The sequence below is a fragment of the Lissotriton helveticus genome, chromosome 1_1 (assembly GCF_964261635.1).
Source record: "Lissotriton helveticus chromosome 1_1, aLisHel1.1, whole genome shotgun sequence".
NCBI lineage: Eukaryota > Metazoa > Chordata > Amphibia > Caudata > Salamandridae > Lissotriton > Lissotriton helveticus.
In genome coordinates, this window is record NC_136057.1 from 2120802623 (window position 1) to 2120827900 (window position 25278).

Consider the following 25278-nt stretch of genomic DNA (forward strand, 5'->3'; position numbering starts at 1 on the left):
GGATTTTTGTCATCAAAGACACAAAATGGAGGAAAGCCCCTAGTGAATGGCGTCCCAAGTGAACAATCTTTAGAGACACAGACATATCTTAGCAGTTGTGCTTCTCACTCGCTGCAGAGCATTAATCTTTCCCTGTGTCTAGCTGTGTTAGATATCAGTAACTGATTAATATGTCTCTTCATATGCTTGAATACCAATGAAGTGTCTCTTTTAGTGCACATAAAAGGCAAGCAGGAACCCTTTGCATTTCAATTTAAAATAAAAATGACATTAAAGCCGCTTCAAAATGCATTTAATCACCAGAGTCTGCAGTTTGCTCAGTTGCTCACAAGAAAGTTTTTGGAAACACGGCATCGAACTAATTAACTCCTCTGTAGTGCTGGTAAAGCTGGCATTAGCACAGATAATCCTGGGGACCGTGGCTTTGTTACCTAAGCAACCACCCCAGCTTTAGCAAATTTTTACAATATACTTAAAAATCTTTAAGTGACATTAAGAAATGGCGGCAGCGATAATTGATGATTACCTCATTTTTCCGTGTTGATCGAAGAATAATTTGTAAGAAGTTTTCGCTTTGAATTATATGTATGTTGCTAAAGAATTACACTGACTTCGAGGCTGTTAGTTTGAAAATGAAGCAGAATGACGAAAAACGTCCCACTACTTAGCAATTATGATGACTTCACTTGCAAGTCTATCAGGCAGCCATCTAAAAACTGCTGGCGAGCCGCCAACAAAGTGCTGGCACTGTTAGGTCATCCTCAAAATACGGTGGCTTCTGAGTCACTCACAAACTGCTGGCCCTGTGGAGACCCCCACCAAATGCTAGTGTTTTTAAGTCACCAACAAATTGCTCGAAATGTGGAATCACCTAACAACATCTTAGGTTTTGAGTCGCACACAAACTGGTGGGACTGTGGAGTCACTGTCAAACTGCTAGCAGTGTGAAGTGACCTGTGTACCGGCTGGTGCTGTTGTGTCGCTCACAAACCTGCTGGTTCTACAATATCACCTACCAAGCGCTGGTGCAGTTGAGTCACCCACAAACTACTGGTAACACAGTTATCCACCAACTGCTGCTGGATCACCCGCAGGCTGTTGTCTCTGTTGAGACATAGACACCTGCTGGTGCTTTTTATGCATGATATATTGCGTAGAGCTACCACCAATGAGCAAAAGGAGCTGAGAAGTCTTCTGAATGAGTTGTAAACCTTTGTCACATATCTGACGAATTCTTACACTGCTCCTATGACTCCCAGGCTGTGCACCATGACTACAGATGGATTGTAAGGTAGTTTGCCTGCTGCCTATGACAACTTCATCTAACTTTGTCATACATTACTGTAACTCCCAATAGGCCTGATGTGCCATAATAGTGAATTTGGGTACCCTCTGCTTGGTTTCTTTTATCCAGCTTTCTAATACATGTTTAATGTTTTAGGTCACCTGCATCATACCTCTGGTACCATAGACGTTCATACTCTCTCTCCCTCCCCCCTGCGTGTATGGTTATGGTCTTTGGACCTGCTTTGATAATCAATGTAATCCTTGTAATTAAATACCTGCGTTAGTTGCGCTATTCTCTAGTGCTTGTTGTGCTGGGACTCACCATATACAAACCGGAGTAAAGGAATACATTCATATTTGTCTCTTAATTAAAACACCAATATTCTATTCTTTTTAATTAAGCGTAGTCTATTTTTAGTAAGGCACAACTTCCAGTCACTTTAATTTGATTGTTTTTCTATAAATGGGGCGGAACTGGTATTGCTCAGTGGAACGAGTTTGCTTTTAATGGGACAGTATTTAATTTCTTAGTGTGACTGTACTACTTTTTATGAGACAATATTGGCTTTGATGAGTAGGACAACTTTACCTTTAAAGAGACAATACGTGTTTGGAAAAACAGTAATACTTTTATTGAAACACTATCTATGAGTTGTGCTGGCCTTCCAATGTGACAGTGTTGGCACTCCTCATTAGAAGTGCTTAATTTTCAACAGGACACTATTATCACTTTTCTTTTAACTTTTGCGATGCTGTTACTTCTAAAAAAAAGACGGTGCCAGGAATGGCACAGTTCAATATGACAGTCCTATACATATTAGCACTGCTGTGCTTTACATTTGAAGGTGTTGATGCTGATTAGCAGTGCTCTAATTAGGAGGAGCCTGGGGGACAGTTATCAATCGAACTCTATATTTAACTGGACTGTGCTGGTCTTCTCTGCACAGTTCCTTTCATTTTTGCCACAGTATTCGCTCTCTTCAAGAAGGCTTTGCTACATTTTAATGGCATAGGTCCTGATGTCAGTAGACACTTCTTCTATAAAATGGCATTATTAGAACTTGCCAGTAAGAATTCTCTGTCTTTTGTAGCATCACTGCCAGTCCTTAATAAGACACTATCTTTTACTGCTGCAGCTCAGCAACCCTCAGTAGTATTGCTCGACTTCAAATGGGACATGGTTAATATTTGTAGGACGCCTCTAAATTTTGAATCAGTGTAGACACTGCTCAAAAACACTGCTTTAATTGTAAGAAAGAAGTGTGGCAGTTCACACTAAAGCTCAAAACTACGTTTTAGGGTCAGTAATGGCATTTCTCAGTATGTCTCCTCTACTTTCTTAGAACATTACTGTTTATATTGATTTTATTTACTATGGGTTTTATAAGGTGAAGTGGGCCACTTCATCATCATCAAATACATTTATTTCGCATTTAAGAAAAAAAAGGCGTAACATGTGGGCCACTTAAATGCCTCCTCAGAGTGCCAGTGGAGCCTCGTAGCAAGATAGAATCCATGTGAGCAGATCCACTGCTCTCTATGTACACAGGTAAACAATGAAGATGGTCCATAATTCTGCTACGTGGGGAATCCTTCAATGGTGCTCTAATATCATAGGATTCTTTCTTGCATTGATTAAAAGTTTGCAGTAACATGTTACCGTGGATGGCCCACTGCAGTAAATGTTTACTGCGAATGGCACCTAATTACGAGAAGTGGTGTAATGGCGAATTTCAGATATTCGTTGTACTGTACAGTGTATCAGACTGGTTTCTACTCGTTTGAAAAATGCATTCAATGTATTGAACATTTATATTTTTACTGAACCATTTTTTATCGTATTCTTGCTGATATTCAAATTTGCTCTTTCTATATTTGGAGGGATTTCTAGGGCTTTGATTTACTATTTATTGTTGTCTGCAAGGCAAAACCACAGCCAAATGTAATTTGCATTCTACAAAGCGACTTTATTTTAGTATTACCCCTTGGTATTGAATTTATGCAAAAAACAGCATGTCACTACTACTATTAGATAGGAAGTATCTAGCAGTAGTTCCAACACTGTAGTCTTCCTTGCCAAGGAGCTACGAGTGTTGTTAACCGGCTCTGGCGCAACAGCTAGAAATGCCGACTTTGTAACTGGGGAACCAGGTTCTAGTCTTGGTGTCGACTCAGCATCCTGTCTGTGATGCTGGGCAAACAGTTTATTCTTTCTCTCTCTCTCTCTGACTAAAATGAATGTGTCCTTGTGTAAAGTAACAGGAGCTCAAGTCAAGCGCCCCAATCCCTTCCTGTCGAGTGAGCGCTTTATAAACTGTAAATAAATATATATAATAAGCTAACACAACAAATAAATTCGTCATGTGTAGCTAGAGTTACCTAAACAGTTACTTTTTCGCCAGGGAAAGTGTTTGGCACACACTGTTCTATGTTCTGGTATTTCATGATTTTGTATTTCCCTGGGTAGATTGTCCTATCTAACAGGGAGGATGTCGTTAGGAAGTAAAGAACACAAAAGAAATAAGTAAATAAGTGGAAAGTTGAAATTGCATGAAAATGTACTTAAAATTACTTATAATAACGAAAACGTGCGTAGTGCCCATCAGTTGCAAAATCTTATCGTGCAAACCCATTTCACAAAAGGTTTCTAATTGTGAAAAATGTTGAATGCTTTTATTTTGCGAGAAAGGGTTTATTTTCCGGTAATCAGCATTTTCAATAAGGGATATGTTACAGACAATAACAATCTTATAACCAATGTTCAATCACTGTAATTTTAAATTTTTTTAAATAGCACCAGTGCGTTTTACGAAAAGAGAAATCTTTTGAACTTTCCATTTCTGGACATCATTTTTCCATGTCCATAGTAAGCACAACATTTGCAGGTTGTCTAATATTTGCAATTAATTGAAAGGTCTGATTGTTGAAGAGAAGTACATGGTTTCCCAGCAAGGAATTGCTAGTTAACCAAAGCGCGGGTTAGTCAGAGACTTCAACTTAAAGCACAGTGCTGTGCTGCAGAACAAATGCCCCGATGCTTTGCTAATTTCTTTTGTACACTGACCCCTAAAGTCTGGTTTACGTGAGGTGGTTAAACACCTCAAGCTCTTCTGACCCAGTGACACGTTTCCTTGACCTCTCCCCCGCCTCGCCCTGTGAAGTCGATTCCCAGGTAAACCCTCTCTTTGCGGACATGAGACGTGTTTAGGGCTGCAGATGCCCACCTCAGAGCAGGGTAGCAATACCCAGACTCGATACTGGAGTGGACGCAGGTCATTGCATGGCCCTGGTAGTCTCTTTATCCAACCACCCTTCCACCACGCCCAGCATCAGTATGACCTGGATTTGTACTTACATTGGATACAGTCATGGGTATGTCATGCAGTACACTACATTCATGCCAAGGTATCCCTTTTCTAATACCAGGTAACTGGACTCTCAAATCTTAAAACACATAACAAGGGAAACGGGATTTCACAGTCAACAATGGCGTAGGGGGTGGCCTCTGTCGACCCTGCATCCTTGGAAGTAGCCACCACTTCACTCTGAGCCTGCCCTTGCTATGTCGCAGGTCCCAGCTCACACATGCCTTCCATCCCATGTTGCCTCTCCAATCGCTCTCTAATGCCACAAGATCAGAATTTCCATGTTTCTCCAGGCAATCGCCTCACCACTTCCTAAACGCTACTGTGTTTTGGGTGACTAGATCACTACCTATCTGTGCTGTGATCATGGCGCCCTACCCTTTGGGACCATGAGGGGATGTTTTTCGGATGGGAGTTGGAATCTCTACCCTCTCTGGTGACTATGCACCCGCACCCAGTCATCAACACTGCTGCTTGACTCTTTTGAGTGACGCTCTTGGGTGGCTTAGTAGGTATTTTTTTCCCTTCTGGTTGCTAGCTGATGGGTACTTTGACCGTGGGCGCCATGATTGGCCATGAGATATCGCCATGATTGGCCATGAGATATCGCCATGATTGGCCATGAGATATCGCCATGATTGGCCATGAGATATCGCCTTGAGAGATCACCTCCAATATGGAATGTCAGAACATGACTTCAGTGCGGACTTGAAGGGTGGCACTATGAGGCACCTGTCTGTAAGTCCTAATGAAATGATAAATTACTCCTTCTTTGTAACTGCTACTCCAGGGCGATTCTAATGTATTTATTAAGGGTCCATTTCAGCCTCTCCACCTCTCCACCTCTCCACCTCTCCATTAGCCTCAGCCATCGAGGTGTAATATTCTGATAAACAATGTTGGGGGATTCCATGCACTCTCTAAAGTCAGTTCCTTGAAAATGAGGGCCATTGCCTGTTTTTATCATATTGGGGAATGGACACATTGCAAATGTGTTATCCAACTTATTTCTAGTATGTTCAAAGTTGGTGGAAGTCACTAGTTTAACGACTGAATATTCTGAATATGAACCTTATACCATAAGCTTGTGGTGCTCATCTGGATGGACCCCAAAACCAATAATAAGGTCCCGCCATTGCCCATTGCTGTGGTCTTCAGCCGTAACTGCAAAGAGCAACCTGTAGAGCTCTTTATGTGCCATTTTCAAGGGATAACAGCAACAACCTGATAGTTCTTGTTTTAATGCACTTGATGAAGAGAACTGTGATTTTTCTGGTCACAGTTGCAACTCCCGATAAAGTAGCGGAGCATGTAACAGGCAGATAACATATTTATGTAGAGAGCTCAGTGGGTTAGTCAACAGTTTCTATCACAGAGATCCTATGGTTCTTTGAGTTCAAAGCTGCAATCCTTCTAGCATAGCACATTGAGCTATGCAAAGCATCGATTCACTACATGGAAACTGCCTACAAGGATAGGTTTAGAACCTTACTGCTTTTGTTCTCTAACTTTCATCATTCTAAGTTTGCTAAAAAGTGCTAGTTTAGGTAATAATGTCATTTTATTACCATGACACTCCCAATCATTGTATTATGTTACTTTTCATATACTGAGTTTATGGGGCAGATTTACTAACACTTTGCGCCTAGTTTCCACAACAAAAGTGATGCAGGCCTGTGTTGTTCTGGAGTTTACTTTTCAGCGTATGTCCTTAAATTGTGTTGGAAAGTTGCCCTAAAGATGCTTAAAGGTGCATTATGCACTACTTTCATTCAAGTAGGTTTACCAAGGGTGGGAAATGGACGTTCCCACGCATGCACCCCCTGATTTTGTCGCTAATCCCTAGTTACTCACTTTGGTAGAAAGGTATTTGCATAAACAATTATACCTCCTGCAGGCAGGTGTAAAGTTGGAGAAAAGTTTTCTTTTCTCCAAACCTTTCCAACTTTGTATGTGTGCTGCACTCAACAACACAGATACAAAGTGGCAAAGTAGTACACGTTCTCAAAGCACAGCATTTGGTGTTAGAAGGGTACACTTCCAGTATAAAGTGTTTGCTTGAAGTAACAAACACACCTTTGAATTATGGTGCATGGTGTGTGCATTGGCATGAGGCAGTGTAAAGTATGCCATCACTAGAGGAGAGTGCAACAGCATCATATTTGATATGGTGCTGTTGTGCTCTCCCCTTCTAACACAGCACAGCATCTTTGGTTACTGGGCTGCCAAAAACGAAAAAGTAATAATTCTGCCTCTTTATTTCTCTAGAACAAGCACTCTTCGCATATAATACCTATCAATATGGATGACATATGACTCCCACACCTTTAAGTCCTTACTCTCTTAAGTAAGATCACCCATCCATTGATTTACACATTTGAATCATTGTCTCTGAATAATATTTTACACCATTTAGGCAGGAAACAACACTGGTCCCTTGGAGCGTCATAGATGGTTCTCTGATGTACTAGAAGAGAGTGCATAGCCTTCCCATCTCTACTTGTGTATCTCAGTAAAGAAATCCAGCTGCCCAGTGTCCAAAAGGTGTTACATTTGCTCTCTAGGATGATCAAGGTGTGTTGTATGAGGGGAGCTGAACATCATTCACGTGTCTCAAATGTTATGACCTTTTAATGTGTCAGTGCCAATGTCAGTGGCTGCAAGTTCAAAAGAGCCAGCAAAAATCAGCTGCCAGTGACGATAAATGATAAACCACTGGATCTAGAGCATCTCAAATGCTGCTACATCCACCCTATTCCATTATGCAGCAATAAACGTAATACAGATTGACACACTGATGGCAGCCGTCAGTTTTAAAAGCATTAAATAGCAATTTATGGTATAAAAATGCCTCCATTTAGTATTTATCTCTAATGCTTTTAGTACTGAAACAAAGATCTCTAACAAATATAACAAAACAATTCAACTAAACAGAAAATGTAAACAGTGGGTGACAATAGTGACAATTTTCTTAAAATCAGAGTCATGGTGGACATTTCAGATGGCCTGTTGTTAGCCCTGGCATCCCTTGGTGTGTTTCCCTAGTCTTTTTGCTTTCTGACCCCCTGTATTTGATGGTATGCTAGACATCGTTTTTGCTGGTTTAGTGTCTCTGTGTACTTTCTCACAGCTATTTAGTGCTAGGGTGCAATTGCTCCTATTGTAAATTGTGTTATGATTGGTTTTCCATGATTGGTATATTTGATTTACTAGTAAGTCCCTAGTACAGTGCATTCTGTGAGCCCCGGGCCTGTAAATCAAATGCTACTAGTGGGCCCGCAGTACTACGCAAACAAATGATTTGTTTGCGTAGAACTAGTGGGCCTGCAGCACTGGTTGTGCCTCCCACATACAGTTGCGTTTCAAAGGTGTCTCAGACCTGCCACTCTGTGCAATATAGATTGAAATGGCAGAATTCTACTTAGAGTATTGGCATCACTATCAATAGCCAAGGACAGTGGCCTAAAAGAAGTGTGACCAATGTTTTTATTTCATTTTGCTTGTGCATATATTTTTTTTTGTATAGTGATTGCTGAACGATGACAATAAATACGATGTTAGGATAGGCATAACATCCTAATAAATGATGGTTTGTTATACTTGTTTCCTTTTTAGAGTGGTGCCTCCTTTTCCCTGAGCAGTTGCCAGGTGAGGTGAGGTGGTTTCCTCCAAAATTCTAGGTAAGAAAGAGAGCCTTACACCCGACATTGGAGAAAGATAGATGGCAATGATATTGTCACTGTTGTTATAGTTTCATTTACTCTTTTTTGTTGTGGTAATGGACACAAATGTGGCGCAAATTTCTCCTTTGCTGTTTTACAGATACCTCCAGGTATGATTTGTTTCAGAGGAAGGTTCATACACCCCACAATACAGGTGATTCGGTTGTATCGTTTCCAACCGCATCAAGTGTACTAATACCAGTTATATCCAGTATATCTATTTATATTTTTTTGTTTCACATGTTACAGTAGCAACCAAACTTTTTGGTGGGTCCTGACGAAGGCACGGGACAAATTGCTGTCCGGTTGTGCTGAAACATGTTGACCACTGCATAACATCAGACAGCTATTTTGTAAAACTGTCTTTGCACTGCTTTTGGTTTGGACTACGGGAGACAATAATAAAGATAGGGTCTGTCGCAGTTCAATTTTAATTTCGCTTGTCACTAATGCACTGCACTTACCCCCAGATGCATAAAAGTTATGTTTTGCGAGTCCTTAATAGCAAATTTTAAGGATTCACTATTAAAGACTCGCAAAACGGGATGCATGTAGGAATCACAATGTTAATTGCGATTCCTACAGATTCGTTATTTGTGATTCGCTATTAGCGAATCGCAAATGTGCTGTAATTTCAAGGGTGCCAGAGTGTCCAAAGGACACCCTGTTGCACCCCTGAAATGGTAATGTTCACAGATGTTGCGCACACACATGTCCCAAGGACATGTGTGTGTGTAATATACAAATTAGAAAAATGCACTAAAGTGCATATTTCTAAGTTTTTGCTATTTACCACGTACTTTGAGTTCGTGGTAAATAGCGACCCCAGATTGCGAATTCGCAATCTTGGAATGGTTCATGCATTGCATTTAAGGAATCGCAAATTGCGATTCCTTAAATGCAATCGCAATTTGAGAACTCGCAATTATTTGCGAATTCTTAAATTGCGAGTGCATGAACCCTTGATGCATCTCAAATGCCATTTTTGCGGGCGCAAACGGCCGAAATTTGCGATTCACACCGCTTGCGCTCGCAAAAATGCTTGATGCATCTACCTGTTAGTTCCCACACTATCCGCTGCTCTCATCAGGTAGTTCAGATAGTCACCCCCTGTCATCAGCTGAACTAAAACATCCTCGGGCTCCCCGATCACTAGGTTGGGGTTGTAGCCCTTAGGGTCAAAAGAGTGACTTATAGAGGAGACCCAGATGATGAAGCATGTCACCGAGGTGGTGAGTGATCGGAATCCGGAAATGTATTGAATATTTCCTGTTCTTTAGGGCCTTAACATTGTGGAGTTTGTTGTTCAGAACACAGAGAGTTACGAATTTCATTTTAGACCACTGGACACTCTAATTGCACCCAGTTGCCAGTCCTAATCTTCCCTTTTCTTACATTTATGTCACCTCTAAGGTAGGTCCAAAGTACCTCTGCGGGCAGGGTGCAGTATGTGTGAAAGGTAGGGCACAAATAGGTAAGGTTTACATGTCCTGATAGTGAAATACTGCTGATTACTATTGCAAGGACTAGCTCTCCCATAGGCTATCATTGGAACTGCATTGTAACTTTTTACAAATGTAACTTTCAATTGGGAACAGCTAGAGATTTTGAGTTTAGACTTGAGCTCCTTGAGCTCAGAATTTTATAACACATCTTTTTACTAAAGTTGTTTTTTAAACTGTGCATTTGAAAATGCATCATTAGAAAGTGGGAATTCTTTTGCTTAAACATCCTGTGTGACTCTACTTGCTTGGCGATTCACCATCTAGTTTTAGACTGACAGGGGCTGTTTGTACATTCACTCCAGACACAAACGGAGTCGAGGTGTGCCCTGAATATGCTGATGTGCCATCCTGGACTAGAGGTGTGGGAGGAGTTGTCACTGACACCTGAATAGGTTGTGACTGATCTGTACAATGCTGTCTCTACCTCCTGAAGTGAAGCTGGACCAGGGAGGACAGAACTGGTTTTTAATGAGCAAGAAGGATTTTCTGCCGAAGACCTCAAAGAGAAAAGTAGCATAAATATTGGGGCTCTTAACCCAGAACTTTAGACCACTTTTTGAATAAGGATACTGCCAAGAGGAAGAGCTGCAAGAGCTGCCAGGAGTAGTGCTATCACTTTGCTGTTTGCTGCTTTTTTGTGTTGGCCTGCAGTTGCTGCTTCTGTCTAGAGCAGTGAAAGGACTGGACTGATTTTTTTTAAATCCTGCTGTTAAAGTTTCTCCAAGGTCTTGAAATAGAGATTGCCTCCTGTTGGAAGTTTCAGGCACACCAAAGACTTCACCATCCTCTGGGTACCTGCAATTAGAACTGTGTGATCCAGCTGCCAGAGAGGGGAAAAGCATCCCAACACCATCAACATTGCCACTGCCGGCTCCATAACCGGAAGGCACTGCAAGTAGCAATGGCGCACTTCGCACCTTAATCCTGGTCTTACCGATGCCATGCGACGGCATAATAAAGCTGCTGCTTGCACTGCGACTCTGCATGTTATACCATGATTACTGCTCCAGATCAAACAATGGTTGTACTAAGTCATTTGAGGTTGTACTTGGGAGTGTGATGGCTGAACTGTTGCCTAGAGATTTATTTAATTTAAAATGCTTTTATGGTGTAATGTTAATGCCTGTGAGATCAACAGTGTCACTTGTCATAGGTCATAACTTCCTGTGATGTCATTAATATCAGAAGTCATTGAGGTCACTTTCTGTAAAGCAATAAGGGGAGGAGTCAAAGAGTGTGATGTCATTTCCACTACTCTGCTAATCTTGTCAATTTTCTGAATCATCGCCCATGAGGTAGGCTGAGAAAACGTCTCACTTTAGGGAGATTGAGGTGGATCTTCTTTCTTGATAGTCACCCCCTGGGCAGAGTCATCCTGGATACCCTCACCTGAGAAGGTGTGAAAATAAAATTCAACCTCTTGTTGTAACCTATTGAGTGCCAAACCTATCTGCACTACTCTCTGGTGCTTGGCCATTAGCCATCGTTTGTGTTCCTCAATGGCTGGTGTGTGGATGAGGATGTCAAGGCTGACATTCAGAACACCTTCAAAGCCCAACAACACCTCACAAATAGCATTCTGGAACGGTTGTGCTGATAAAGAAATTCCAACATTTTAGCAGCGGTACCATCGGACACCCACTTGGGCCTAAAAGGTGGTTATGTAGTGGCATTCCTCTTCGAGCTTCATCTAATGATACTCTGGATTGAAGTCCAGTTTTGAAAACCAACAGATGCCTTTGAGGTAACTGCTAGTGGGTGTGATGTGTCACTCCCTTTTTATAGCCTTTATGGGTAGCCTCATGTCACTGCAGATGTGAATACACCTAGGCTGCTTGGGCTTGTTGGCCAACACTATGGGGGATAGCCAGGATGTGCATACTGAGACCTTCTCAATAACTGTGCAGTCCTCAAGATTTTGTAGATTCACTTCTACCACTGCTTTGCAGTGGAATGGTCCCCTGGCAGTGGTTGAGGGTGACTGGGAGGATTATTATTCTTTTGCGGTGACACTAATGGCACATGCAGCTTCCCTAGCCCCTGGATAATGTGGAAGAATCCCGTTAGCACACTTTCGACACTTCTTGTTTGAATAGCTGATGCAAATAATGAGTTAGAGTTCTTTCACTGTACAGTAGTGAAATAGTGTCTCTATACAGCTAGTGCCAACTAAGAATGCGGTGATGCAGGTAACATTTTCATGGGACAATGAGCACTCAAATGCTCTGTCAAGGGGATAGGTGAATCAGCCCACATTCATATATCTTTGCCTTGGTGGGATGCAGTGGTAGTCTTGGCATGATTTGCCTCGCATAGGGCAGTCTTGGAGGCCCTGCATGGCATACCCACAATACCTACACACTTAGTTTTGCAGATGTGTTCACTGCAGACAGCGGAGGTATGGGGCGCATCTGGTTGTGTAATACTGCTGCCACCATTTCTGATTTGATAGGTCTGGGGTCACACGGTTCTGCCTTGTCAGTAAATCTGGTGAAGTCCATCTCCATCTGCACTTCACAATCATTTGAGAGCTCACCACTGAGAGCAGGCCACTGTCAGGATGTCTTCGAGTTTTATTCCAGGCTGCCTGTATCTGTGCCGTATGAGAGTGCTCAAAATTCAGCCCTGGATTTGCCCTCTTGTTGGTGGCCTTGTCACAGTATTCATTCAGGGGTTGAAATATTTATATAGCACTGATACAGCCTTCTTCTAGTTAATGTCATCATGTATGTCTGGCAGGTTCTTGAATAGTCATAAAATCTCTGCCTCTCAATAATGGAGCAACATCTTCCTGTTAACTTTGCTATTGTTCTCCCTCTTAGCCTTCAAATAGGGGCTGCAGTCACTTGGTCACTGAGCTCACTAAATGAAAGGACCTGGTTTCTTACCTCTCGCCTCCGGTGTAAGGGCTCTATTGTAGGACATCAAGAGGTTCTGCAGTTTGATGCTGTACTGGGTTTACAACATTTCTGGAGGCACCATAACTGTGCTGCGCATGGCTCATCATGACACTGTACAGTGACATGGAGTGGGTAGGTAAATGTAGGTTTTGGCATTGGTAGGGTGCGAGACACAGACCCATGTGCCGTATGCAGTTTTTACTCACGGTAGGACGTACTGCAGAAGGGTGTGCACTAGCAGGTGAATGAGGGCCTCATTAATGGGACTGGTTCCTCACTGGACTCATTTGTTTTTCAAGATTTCCTGACACTTCAGTTGACAGCAACCATTTGTGTTCCTTGTATTATCCAGAGGTGCCTTGCTCTCCATACACCAAAGATCTAGTTGCCAACTGTACTTTCCTGTTTAGAGGCTTTTAATTGGATTATGTTTTGATTTATCACCATGTTTTGAATTCATTGTTATTTACTATTATGCCTCACTAGAAGGGGAGCTTTCCAAGTGGTGTAGGAGCAGATAGGTTCCAGTTTCACCTTCATCCACCGATGCTCTCTGCTTGCTCTAGTAGTGGCCTTATCTACCCCTCCTCCACTATGACAGGCTATATTTTCAAACTGGTAGCGTGTCCATGTTAAGACTCAGCTACATCAACAGCACTCCTGTACTGATTATCAGCTATTTCCAGCAATCTGTCACTGAAAAGGGTGCAGTGTTTCCAGGTTGGACTCGAAGGTCTTATGCCTTCTTGGGGCTATATAGCACAGTTTGTCTTCCTATGTTCTCATCACACCTTCCTCCTGGGGTTTATTGGTTTGATATCGGGGGGAGCCTGCACCTTTCACCTGAATGCAGGCCGCCATTTTCATAGGCCTGCTTAGCAGCTTTTAATTGTCCCATATTTAAATTTTTCACTCTTTTTTTTAATTCATTAATATATCCCGGAGTGCTCCACTAGAAGTGGGCACTTCTCTGTGGAGTCGGAGGAGATGCTCCTATTTATGCCTTTGTATTCCTTCCCCCTTTAAGCCTTGCAGCATCAGTACATAAACCGACCGTTACAACCCTACTCCATAAACTAAATTTGCTAACTGTTATATGATCAATGTTAGGTCGCTCCCAAAATTCAACTTGACATTCTCAAATTCATCAAGTCACACAAACCAGTTTTACTGGGGCAGATTCACAGAACTAATCTGAGACAAAATCCTAAACTTACTACTTTTGGTATTCACAGAAGGCATTTAGTAGTAGTAAAGTTAGTATTTTGTCTTAAGTTAGTATTTTGTCTTTAGTTGGGATTTTATCTTAAGACCAAAACTTAAGACAAACTTAAGTTTAACTTAAGTTGAACTTGAGACAAAATCCTAACTTTACTTATACTAAATGTCTTCTCTGAATACCAAAAGAAGTCAGTTTAGGATTTTGTCTCAGATTAATTTTGTGAATCGGCCCCACTGTTTTCAACTGAAACCTGGCTTTGTGATTTTTCTGTTCCGGATGGTTGAGCTACCATTCCCTCAAGCTCCCTGATCATCTGGTGGGACCACTAGCGTAGGGAAGGCAGGGGTCAAATGGTTGTCTTTCACTCAACTATTTTCTGTACTATGCTTGGTAATATTGATTTTCGATAGAATATCTTTTATTTGTGTTAATCCTACTACTTCTTTAAAATCTATCACTCTCCAGGACCGACATCTGACATCTGTATTGTATTACCTAGGTGCTTTCATTTTAACATTTTAAATCCTTTCTACTCTGGGTGAGCTTATTTTTCACCTGGATAATCTTTCCCATCTCAAAACTTCTAACCTAATGGAGTTGATGCAGGACTTTGGACTCTGGCAGCTAGTTACTGACCCACCCACAGTGATGGGAATATTTTCAACTCTTGTCAATGGCATACTCTTTCAAGTAAAATATCCACTCACTCATTCATCAGCTGATCACCACGCGCTCCTCATCAATATCACCACCCCTCCTAACTCTAGGCATTTTTTTACCACCACCAATTAACATCTAGTTGGCCCATGTTTCTAAATTAATCAATCTAACTCATCTATTGCTCTCAGAAAGATCCCCCTCACATCTACAGAAGATACCTCCTCTCTATCTGAAATTGTTAATACCTGGATCTCATAATCTGTAGACTCTCTAGAACCTTTTAAAACGCCTAGGCCATGTAGAAAGCTATCCTTGCTACCTTGGTGAACCGACAAACTCCAGGATGCTAAACATCACTGTAAAAACCTGGAGAATTACTGGAGAGCGACTCCTATATCACACTGTATTAGTCTATTGCAAACACTGGATTAAATCAGCTAGAGACACCTATTATACAACTATGATTGTGCTAATCAACAACTCAGTTTTTCTCAATTGTGAAAAAACCTAGTGAATCCTCTTGCATCTCTTACATGTCCTATGTGATGTTTTCATTAACTCCTCAAAGAAAAAATAGCCAATATCTAGCAAGACCCTCCTAATACCTCTTTCTTACTCCCCATCACTTTTTCCTTCCCCTCCAACTTCCCCTTGGGGTATTCCACTGGCAGAATTCACACCTTTGTCTACCAACCAGGTTCAGTAAGGCTCCCCACTCAATTCCTGCCCTCCTCTTATCTTTTCTTGGCCTCTTTCCTTGTCATTGAAAAGTTGTTTGGTACCCCGAAACTGGAAACAGGCCCTGGCACGGCATTTATCTAAGAAGCCTTCTCTCAATTCTGTCATCTTGTAAAACTACAGACCTATATTCCTCCTACTATTTTCCATCAAACAATTTGGAGAAAACAATCAATTTCAACTCTCCAATTATCTTGAAGATAGGTCCCTGCTGACCCTCCTTAGTTGGGCTTTCAACAATTGTATAGCACTGCATGGCACTGAAACTGCTCTGTTGGTAATGTCAGATGTACTCAGAACCATGCTTGACCTGGGTGGCACCACTATACTGCTCCTATTAGATGTATCCCTGAAATTTGATGCTGTACCCCAATCTAAATGCATCTCACATCCATTTCCATCAAATTTGTAAGCAAGTCCTACAATGGTTTCATTTGTTTCTACCAGACGGAACACAATCTGTCTCTCTTACACATTTTCAGTCAGTCCCAGACTTCATCACATACCTCATGGGCCATCCATGATCCGAACTCTCTTTAACATATGTACTTCTTTTGTCATATTCAAATCAGCATCAACAATGCATGGTAATAAAGCCAATTGCAAGAGTTTCTAAAATAAGGTCACCCTCGAAAGCAATTAAACAGCCAAAACAAAAATATAGTTGAGCAAAGGACTGGCATAAATCTGTTCAGTACAAGAGTCAAGGAGTTTCTTAGTATAAGTCAGCAAGAGGACCTACATAAAGTCTGTCTCCAAGGAAAGAGCTAAAAGTCTAACAGTAAATCAAATAGACAGACTAGCACTGAAGTCTGCACGCTTAAAAAGTGTAAATCAGTAGACAGACCAATGTGGAGTCTGCCTTTGAGAAACTGAGGAAAAAATTTGGTACGCATCCCAGAAGGGCAAATTTTATAGACTTCAAAAAGTGAAAAAGCACACACTTGATATGCTCAGATTTTGCATCATAGGGTTGTAAAAATATAGTTACATGATATAAACCAATCGACATTGAAGTCATTGTATTATGTGAAATAAGAAACATTGAGAAAACATCTATGCTATGAAACATAATTGAGCACAGTTTACCCTACAAACAAGAGGAATTACATTTCACTATTGAAGCAAAGAAAATACAATAAACCGTTTAAACAATGAAAGAAGTACAATTGTGGTCTGGGCAGCAGTCCTTGAAATTGGTACTTGCGTGCTACATCTCCTCAACACAGCTTCCTTCTCGAGGAACAAAAATGAATACATTTCACTTGCAACTTCTACAGCAGCATGAACATTATTCTATTTTGTTTATCTTCTAAAATTCAAAGAAACACCAGAGAGAGACATGAACATGAAAGCTCATTCATGGAAAAAATCAACACTTATGGTCTACGAATACAAAGTGCAAGTCAGTGCAAGCAGGCAGAGGCCTAGTAATGTTGGCCTATACCTTGTTATGCTAACTTAAAAAAATAGCTAATCAGGCATTATTGCTAATGAATAAACACACTCTCACACACCCAATGTATTGTGTATATTTCTGACAACATTTCTCAATCTCAAGATAAGAGGATTTGGTAAAGAAATCCATCACCAAATAGTTGACTATAAACTGTCTTTAGATCATTGGTGGCAAAACAGAGGTCTGTGACTTCAGCTTGGTTCCCACTGTGGGGGCCTCTATGTTCAAGATACTCCCCTACTTGAACCATTCCTGCTAAATGCCTGGATGTCTTTTTCAAAACAAATTACATTTTTTCACCTAAATAAGTTGCATGGATGCCACTTCTTTCCAAACTTTGAGGATGCTATGAAAATCTCAGCACTTCTTACCACAGCTTTTCCCAAAACAGTGATTCAAGCTCTTGTTTCCTTCTAACTGGAATCCAGGAATTGGCTGTACTTAGGAGATCCACTCTATTCCTTACAACATCTACAGACTGTTTAGAACTTTGCAGCCCATTTCATCTTGAACCAAATGGCTCAGTTTCCCTCTACCTTAACAGTGATCCAGCGGAAGCCAATCCATACTTTCAGACTCATATACTTACAACCTTTCATATACTCTTCCTTACTGTTTCCTCTCTAGGCCAATTTCAATAAAAATCATCATTACCTCAATGCCAATCCTCCAATTAATCTTTTATGTGAGCTAACTGGGACTTGGATATAAAGAGAACATGTGGCAAATCCTTATGAAGATCTGGAGTAAGAAGATGCCAAGCTCATGCTGAATAATAAACAACCTTTTATTATACCTTAACTAATAACGCTTACAATAAGAAATTTCTACAACAAGGCAACATTAATATGAATCTTCTCATCAAAATGTGTTTATCTAGGTTTCAGTTTGAATGGTCGAAAAACACAAATCACATTTAAACTTTGTCTTTTCCCAAAAAAATCATTTTGTACAATTAGTCACACAATATAATACATTTTCAGACATTTCATTAATGCTGATCACCGAGGGGATAAGAAAAAAGAGAGAGACATTTGGAAAAGAACAAGTTCAGCATTTACGTTATACAAACCAAATATGTTTAAGCATAAGGAGTCACAAGAATGAGTCCATAGCTCTCCAATCAAAGAGCCATACCTGCTCACTTTACCAGTTGGTAGAGTACAGGTGGAGTCCATTCACAAAGGTCAGTTCAAAGGGATTTGGCTTAGGAACTAAAATCAGAATTCAGTCTGATAGCATGTTAGGCAGGGAAATTGAAATGAAAACCAGCCCCTGACTCCTCCTCCAGAGGGGCAATTTATGCTTTCAAAAGTTCTCAGTTTACGCCCACAAATGATCAGTTCCATCGTACTTTAGGTTTCCATTGGTTTTCTGCAGTGGGCTGCTCATGGTGTGCTCGATACCTCACTAAGAAATCCTTAAGCATTAAGTAATCCTTTTGCTAAATCATCACTTTCAACAACTTTATAATTTCAATCCTTTCCTCGAAGTAAGAAAGTTAATTTGTTCACTTCTGTCCATTCCCAGATGCTCTCTCTGGATTTGCAATTGCATTGATACATTTCTGTGAAAAGTGTTGCTGTATCAGGAAAGGGCCTTTTGTTTATGAGCACGTAAAGAAACATATGTTTAAAGTTCTCACAGCATCTGACATGATTACTTCAGCTGGATTCTGCTTTTCGAACAAGGAAAGAAAGCATTTGAGGCCTACATGAAACTTGCTAAAGCATCATCACTTTATAACTAATACAATACACACGTTAATATGAATATTTCACTTTTCTTAATTATTTCACCTGTTATATTTGAAGTGGTGTGGCGCAGAGGCCAGGGCACCTGACTCTGGAACACGGGGGCTCACGGTTCAATCCTTGCTGCCGGCGGCAGGTCAGCCCAGTACCATGTTACACTGATTAATAGCTGGCTTAATCTTCCTGACGATCCCCGGTGCCTTGACACCCACGGGTAATAGTTCACGCTTTACAAATACTTGATTTACATTTACATTTACATTTCTTTTCTCTAAAAGTTACATGCCAATATTAGGTAATACTAAAATAAACATGTCACACATTTTTTTTCTTAAAATAGTTTATTATAAGTTGCTTTTGTTATTCACATTTGTTTTCACATATTTTAGAATAAAGCAGTTAATTTCATATACTGGCAAGCATCTTTAAACCAACATTTCAATGATTTTCCTGTGTTTGTTTATGTAAGCATTAGTTTATTCATCACATTTTTAAATCTCTAGCAGCACATTTTCAAGATCATCCATATTTGGATTTTAATTACGTAATCGCGTGTTTATCTTGCATAAACAATTATCTTTGCTTTTCGTTATATTTGCATCTTTCATAATGTTTATGTTTCAAAATATTTCTGCATGTTTTTAGACTGCAGTAGAAAATCTCACATTTTTCATCTTTCATCATTTTACAGATTTTTATCAAAATTATTGTCGTAAAGCTCATCTGATGGTGAGAATTGATAGAGGCAACTGACATTTAACTTTTACTCTCCATCAATTACCCCTTTATTGGTGAATCAAGCCATCGCACAATCTTTTCTTTTATCTCCAGCTGATGTAACATTAGAATACAGTTGTTTTCACTTGTTTCAGTCTCATTTGTTCAATATTTTTCATTTCATCGAAGAAATCACTCTTTCTATCTTCTAATTCTATTTCTGTTCTATTTCTTTTTCTTCCTCTAGTTTCTTTAGAGCTGTTCATATTTTTACAATATCAATATATTAGTACTATTATTAATAGGCCAATAGCAATTGTTAATAATAGTGTTAGTATTTTCTCTACTAATCTTTTCCCCAGAGCTGCAAACCAATTTCCCACAGAAGAAAATCTGTTCTCAATTTTCTTCCACACACCATCTGCTTTTAATTCTGTTAGTTCTTTTCCTAAGTTAGTAATATTGCTTATATATCTCTTCAAATATTCTATCCAGGATATAATTGGGATATACGTGCAACACTGTAGAATTTTCATCATGCAACAGACTCTGCCTTCTTTGAACTTATAGCAACAATTTCTGTATCAATTACTAAAAATCGTCCAGCAGTATTGGTCGATAATCGATCAACTACTGTTGAACATTTTCATATTTTATTTAAATTCAATGTTACCCCAACAGAGGGTATTATTGCACCAAAGATATCCCCAATAATTTCAGCAGCACTTAATCATCTCCTAAAACATGCAGGCTTCTTTTAATTGATTCCATTATTTTCATCAACATGATAAATCTTAGTGAAATCTATTCCCTGATAACAACAGCCATACCAATGCGTAGGTAATTTGTTATAAGCATTCTTTCCCCATACAAAATATACCCCAGGAAATACTGGATCCAATCCTGCTAAAAATAGTCCTCATCCTCCCATAAGTAAGAAGGTGTGTTTGAGTAATTGCAGACTTCTATTTTATTTCTTCCCTATGATCTTCTATTGAATTTATAAATTATTTTTCAGCACTATTTAAAGCACAGGTCAGATTGTATTGATGAGCATAGATAGTATCTATAGGTGATGTAGGATGAAAGAATTCCTCCATTATCTTGTGCATCAGGCACGTTATTAAGATTTTACTTTACTGGAAAGTCTGAGAAAATCAAATCATAATTAGAATAGTAATATTGAAATTGTCCTTTACCATAGAATAAACTTGTTAGAACACTACAAAACATACCATATGTTAACAGAAGGCGTTGGCATGTCACCCCTTCAGATACAGAAGTTGGTACATACATAAATATACATAAATATTCTCTTGCATCCATAGTTTTAACGTATTCATATATTAGCTTAGTAAACACATTTAGTGAAAATTTGTTAATTGAATGATCATGATGTAAATCATCACTTGTTAGATCCTTAGTTATCTCTATCTTTTCTTTCAGTTTAGCCACTTCAGTAGTAGTAGACAAATTAGTATTCTTAATTAAATAAACATATATATGTTATTGTTTTAAAGCATTGCATATCAGTACACCCTCCCATAGGCTTCTGGGAGTCGTAGTTTCAACATATTTACATACAGAACACATTTTGTGACAGTCATAAGTGTGTGTATATGTTTTTTGGACCACAGTGGATTCCACATTATTAAAATACCGGGCATATTTATCTAACTTAATCACCCAATTACACATGATTGCATAGTTATTGAGAAATGCATTCTGACAATTCTACGTAGAATGTGGCAGCGATTCCTATATTCGTAGTCATTAACTGTATAGTACATTTCTGTTAGTGACATCAATAGTGCATTAGGTTCAAAGCTTCACTAAGACACATGGTCATGTGTATAGTACCCAAACTATGTAGTTCTAACAATTGGCATAATGGTCAGGCGGTAATTGTTTATTGCAGCCATTTTTTTTGATGATACGATTGCTAGTGGTGTTTCCGGTGTTAGGGGGGAGTGTTGTTTTACACAGATCAGATCAGTTCATTTAGTTCATATTTGTCTTATAGGTGGACATAAAATAAAATAAAAAATAATATATATATATATATTCACTGAAAAAATAAAAGGTTTCAGGGACGTTATAATTAGTTGGACATTTTACTCATACAAAACCATTGAAATTCTGCTGTTTTAGTTAGTTGAGCTAACTATAACTCGCGCCCCCGCAATGCACTGCTGTTGACGTCACATATTACATCATTCATGATATGGTAAGTGACATCACTGATGACATCTCAAATGACATCACTGATGACATCCCTGATGACATCATCCCTGTGAAAACCTGATGCACCTCCTCATACCTTTATAAAACGTTTGATACACCCACTCTAAAATACAGACTACCATTTTCGAAAGATACCAATACCAGTTACTACGTACACATTCATGGATTTCTAGGTCTACACACCCATCATCTCACTCATCCATACAGTCACTCATAGATGCAGTGGCTCATCAATACAATACTATAATAGGCACCCATACACCTATACAAACACTCACACACCACCACTCATCTAGAGTTACTCAAACACCTAGTCAGTCATGCAAAGAATCAATCACACTTCTGTTTACTCACCTATACAGTTATACACACACTACCTCAGTTATTCATACAGACACTAACATATACTTACTCTCTTAAACAATCACTGACTATTATACAAGTACACACTGATCAAGTACAGCCACTCTCACCATCACTGGCTCTCATAGTCATTTATATACTCCAACTCTCCCATGCACTGTGTTTTACATATGTAGTTACTTGGACATGTAGCACTAAGATATGCATTCACTCACCAACACACCCATACACACACTCACCCACTCATACAGGTGTTTCTACGTGCACTGTTGAACCCATAAATCCAGTGAATGAAGCACTTACACATCTATACACAGTGTCACACACATCCCATACACTCACACATACACCCAGACACCCATACAAATACTCACACAACCAATCAATAATTCATATAGACACTCATAGAGCTACTCACCAACCAATGCAGCAGCTTACACAGCAATAGATAGACTGATACAGACATTCACACAGTTTAGTCACTATCTCATGCATTCAGTAAGATACATTTAATCACTCACTTGTACAGTCAGTCACACACCTACTAAATCCTCCATCCAGACACTTATACAGCCACTTGTTCTTCAATACATCTTGGCATACGTATGCATAAAACATATTTAAACTTTACAGACACACACAGTCACTGAAGATGTCATCAGAGATGTCATTTGAGATGTCATCAGTGATGTCACTGACCATGTCATGAATGATGTAATATGTGACATCATCAGCAGTGGATTGCGGGCGCGTGAGTTATAGTTAGTACAACTAACTATAACGGGGGAATTTCAATGGTTTTGTACGAGTGAAATGTTGAACTAACTATAACACCCCTGAAACCTCTTGTTTTTTTCAGTGAATTTCTGAGTTTTTTAATTGCTAATTCCTAACTATAACATGTCTGAAACCTATGGTTTTTTCAGTGAATTTCAAAGGTTTTTTAATTGCTAATTCCTAGCTATTTATTTATTTATTTATTTATTTTAACGACTTGTAGAGCGCCTGGTGACCCGAAGGCATCCCCGCGCTGTAATGATTTTGATATCCAGATGAGATGAAGGAGAAAAAAGGAAGAAAAAAGGGGGGGACGTTATTTCGGAAATAGAAGTGTTTTCAATTTTTTTCTAAAAATAAGATAGCTGGGTTCCAGTCTGAGGGTACGGGGGATTGAGTTCCATCTGGTGGAAGCTTTCACAGAGAAGCGTCGGCCACCAGTGCGTGTCTTTTTAAATTTGGGGATGTTGGCTAGATGTTCATTCTCGGACCGCAGGGATCTGGGAGCTATATAAGGCGTTACCAGGTCGCTGAGAATCGGGGGGCCAGCTCCATTAATCAGTTTGTAAGCCGTGCACATGGCTTTGAATTCCACCCTTTGACGCACCGGGAGCCAGTGCAGGGCTTTGAGGGCAGGTTTAGCTGACACTCTGGAGGGAAGGTTCATAAGTAGTCGGGCTGCAGCGTTCTGTGTTCGTTGTATTTTAGCCAAGGTGGCCTCAGGGGCACCCAGGGGCTATAACATGTCTGAAACCTTTGGTTTTTTTCAGTAAATGTTAAAGGTTTTGTAAATGACATTTTTTAAATATATTTATTCTTATATTTATTTTTTTAATACTGATTTACAATTTTTTTTTTAAACTATTTATTTTTAGATATTTTATTTTTAATTTACATTAAATAGTGTGCCCCCCTTCCTTTTACTTTTTTTGGACCCTGGGAACCCCATCCCCTAGGGCTTGACCCGCAAATCTAAATGTATTCATTTTTTTTTATAGGAAGGGGATTCCTATGGAAGGAAATACAAGTTACTTGTAAGTATGCTTGGAACTACTTTTCAGGGTCAGTGCTGGGCTAAAAGATGCAGCTCTGGGTTCTCTCCTTGTAACAGGTGAGTAAATCGGAATTTGTTGTTCGGATGTTTTTAGGTGAATATTTTAAAGTTCCAAAACTCCACACAGAAGAATTTCCAAGTGAAACCAGTCAATCTTAGCCTATGAAAGGAAATTCACTTAGCAGGAAATTAGTGTTATCGTTACCTTTTCTTACTCAGTGGTGGATCCTGGATCCAGCACTGCTGCATCTCCTCTAAACAGTTGAAAGAATGCAAATTACCAAAGACGCGCGGAAGCCCACGTTTCTTTTTTTTAAAATCGCTAGAATGCGCGGATCATATGCGCACCCCACAATTTTTCCCCCAAAAAAACAATTTGGGCCCCTGGGGGCCCTTGTGGGACCCCCTGAGCAGACCTAGAGGATCAGGGTGTGTCTACCCTCCCCCCTTTCACATTTTAAACACACATTTCACACGCTTCTTTAGCCTCCCTTCTACCGAGGCATAAAATGGCTGCCAACAGTTTCTAGTTTCGATTGTTGACAACCATTTGACAGCCAATTAGCATTCAGTGCATGGTCGGTAGGGTGCACTTATGGTATGATGACAATAAGCGAGAGTATCCAAATTATATTTTTTTATGGGAAGGGGGTCGTGTGGCCCCCTTCCGTGGCCTATTCCGGGCACCGGGTTCCCCATCCCCCGGGGCATGGCTAAATATATATTTTTATTTTATGGAGGAGGGCTGCATAGCCCCCCTCCTGAAGCCAATTCAAGGCCCCGGGGAGCCCATTCCCCAGGGATGGCCTTTTTTAAATTGATTTTGACCATCACCGTTGGGGACCGTGGGAGGGTCTCCAATCCCTCCATGGTTCGCCGGCTCCCCAACTCCTGCGGGAGCCGGTATTCTATCGACGTTCAAACTCCATCTGTGTATGTACCCCCTAGGAGTTGCCTTCACTTTGCGTATGCATGTTTGTGGTAGCGCATGCATGTTAATGTTACGCATGTGCATCATACCTCCCACCGTCTGGCTATGTACCCCTAACATATTTCATTTTATTTGTGCATGCTCAATTACAACATGCCCAATCACTGCTCACACACCCAGTGACATCATGCTCAACCAATCATCGTTCTGCAAAGCATTTATAACCTGCCAACGTTTTCGAATTTTTCCTATTTCGCAGTCACAGCCATTGATAGTGTTTGTATCCACTTCTTCGTAGGTGAGCACTTTTTTTAAGAGTAATTAAAGAATCTGAACGATCTTTAAATACAGTGTAAATGCAAATTTTTGTTCGATTTGTCAATGCTATTTTTAAGCACGCTTTCCTGCTTTTATATATCGTTAAAGTTGATTTTGTAACTTTTGTTTCTGTGTAAATCACTTAATCCTGCTACGTTTGTTTAATTTGTCAAGCGCCACGTGGCCATTCCCGCAGCAGTGTGCTACGTGCTGTTCAAGTTAATGTGATGTTGTTTTTCTTGTGTAATGTAATGTAATGTAA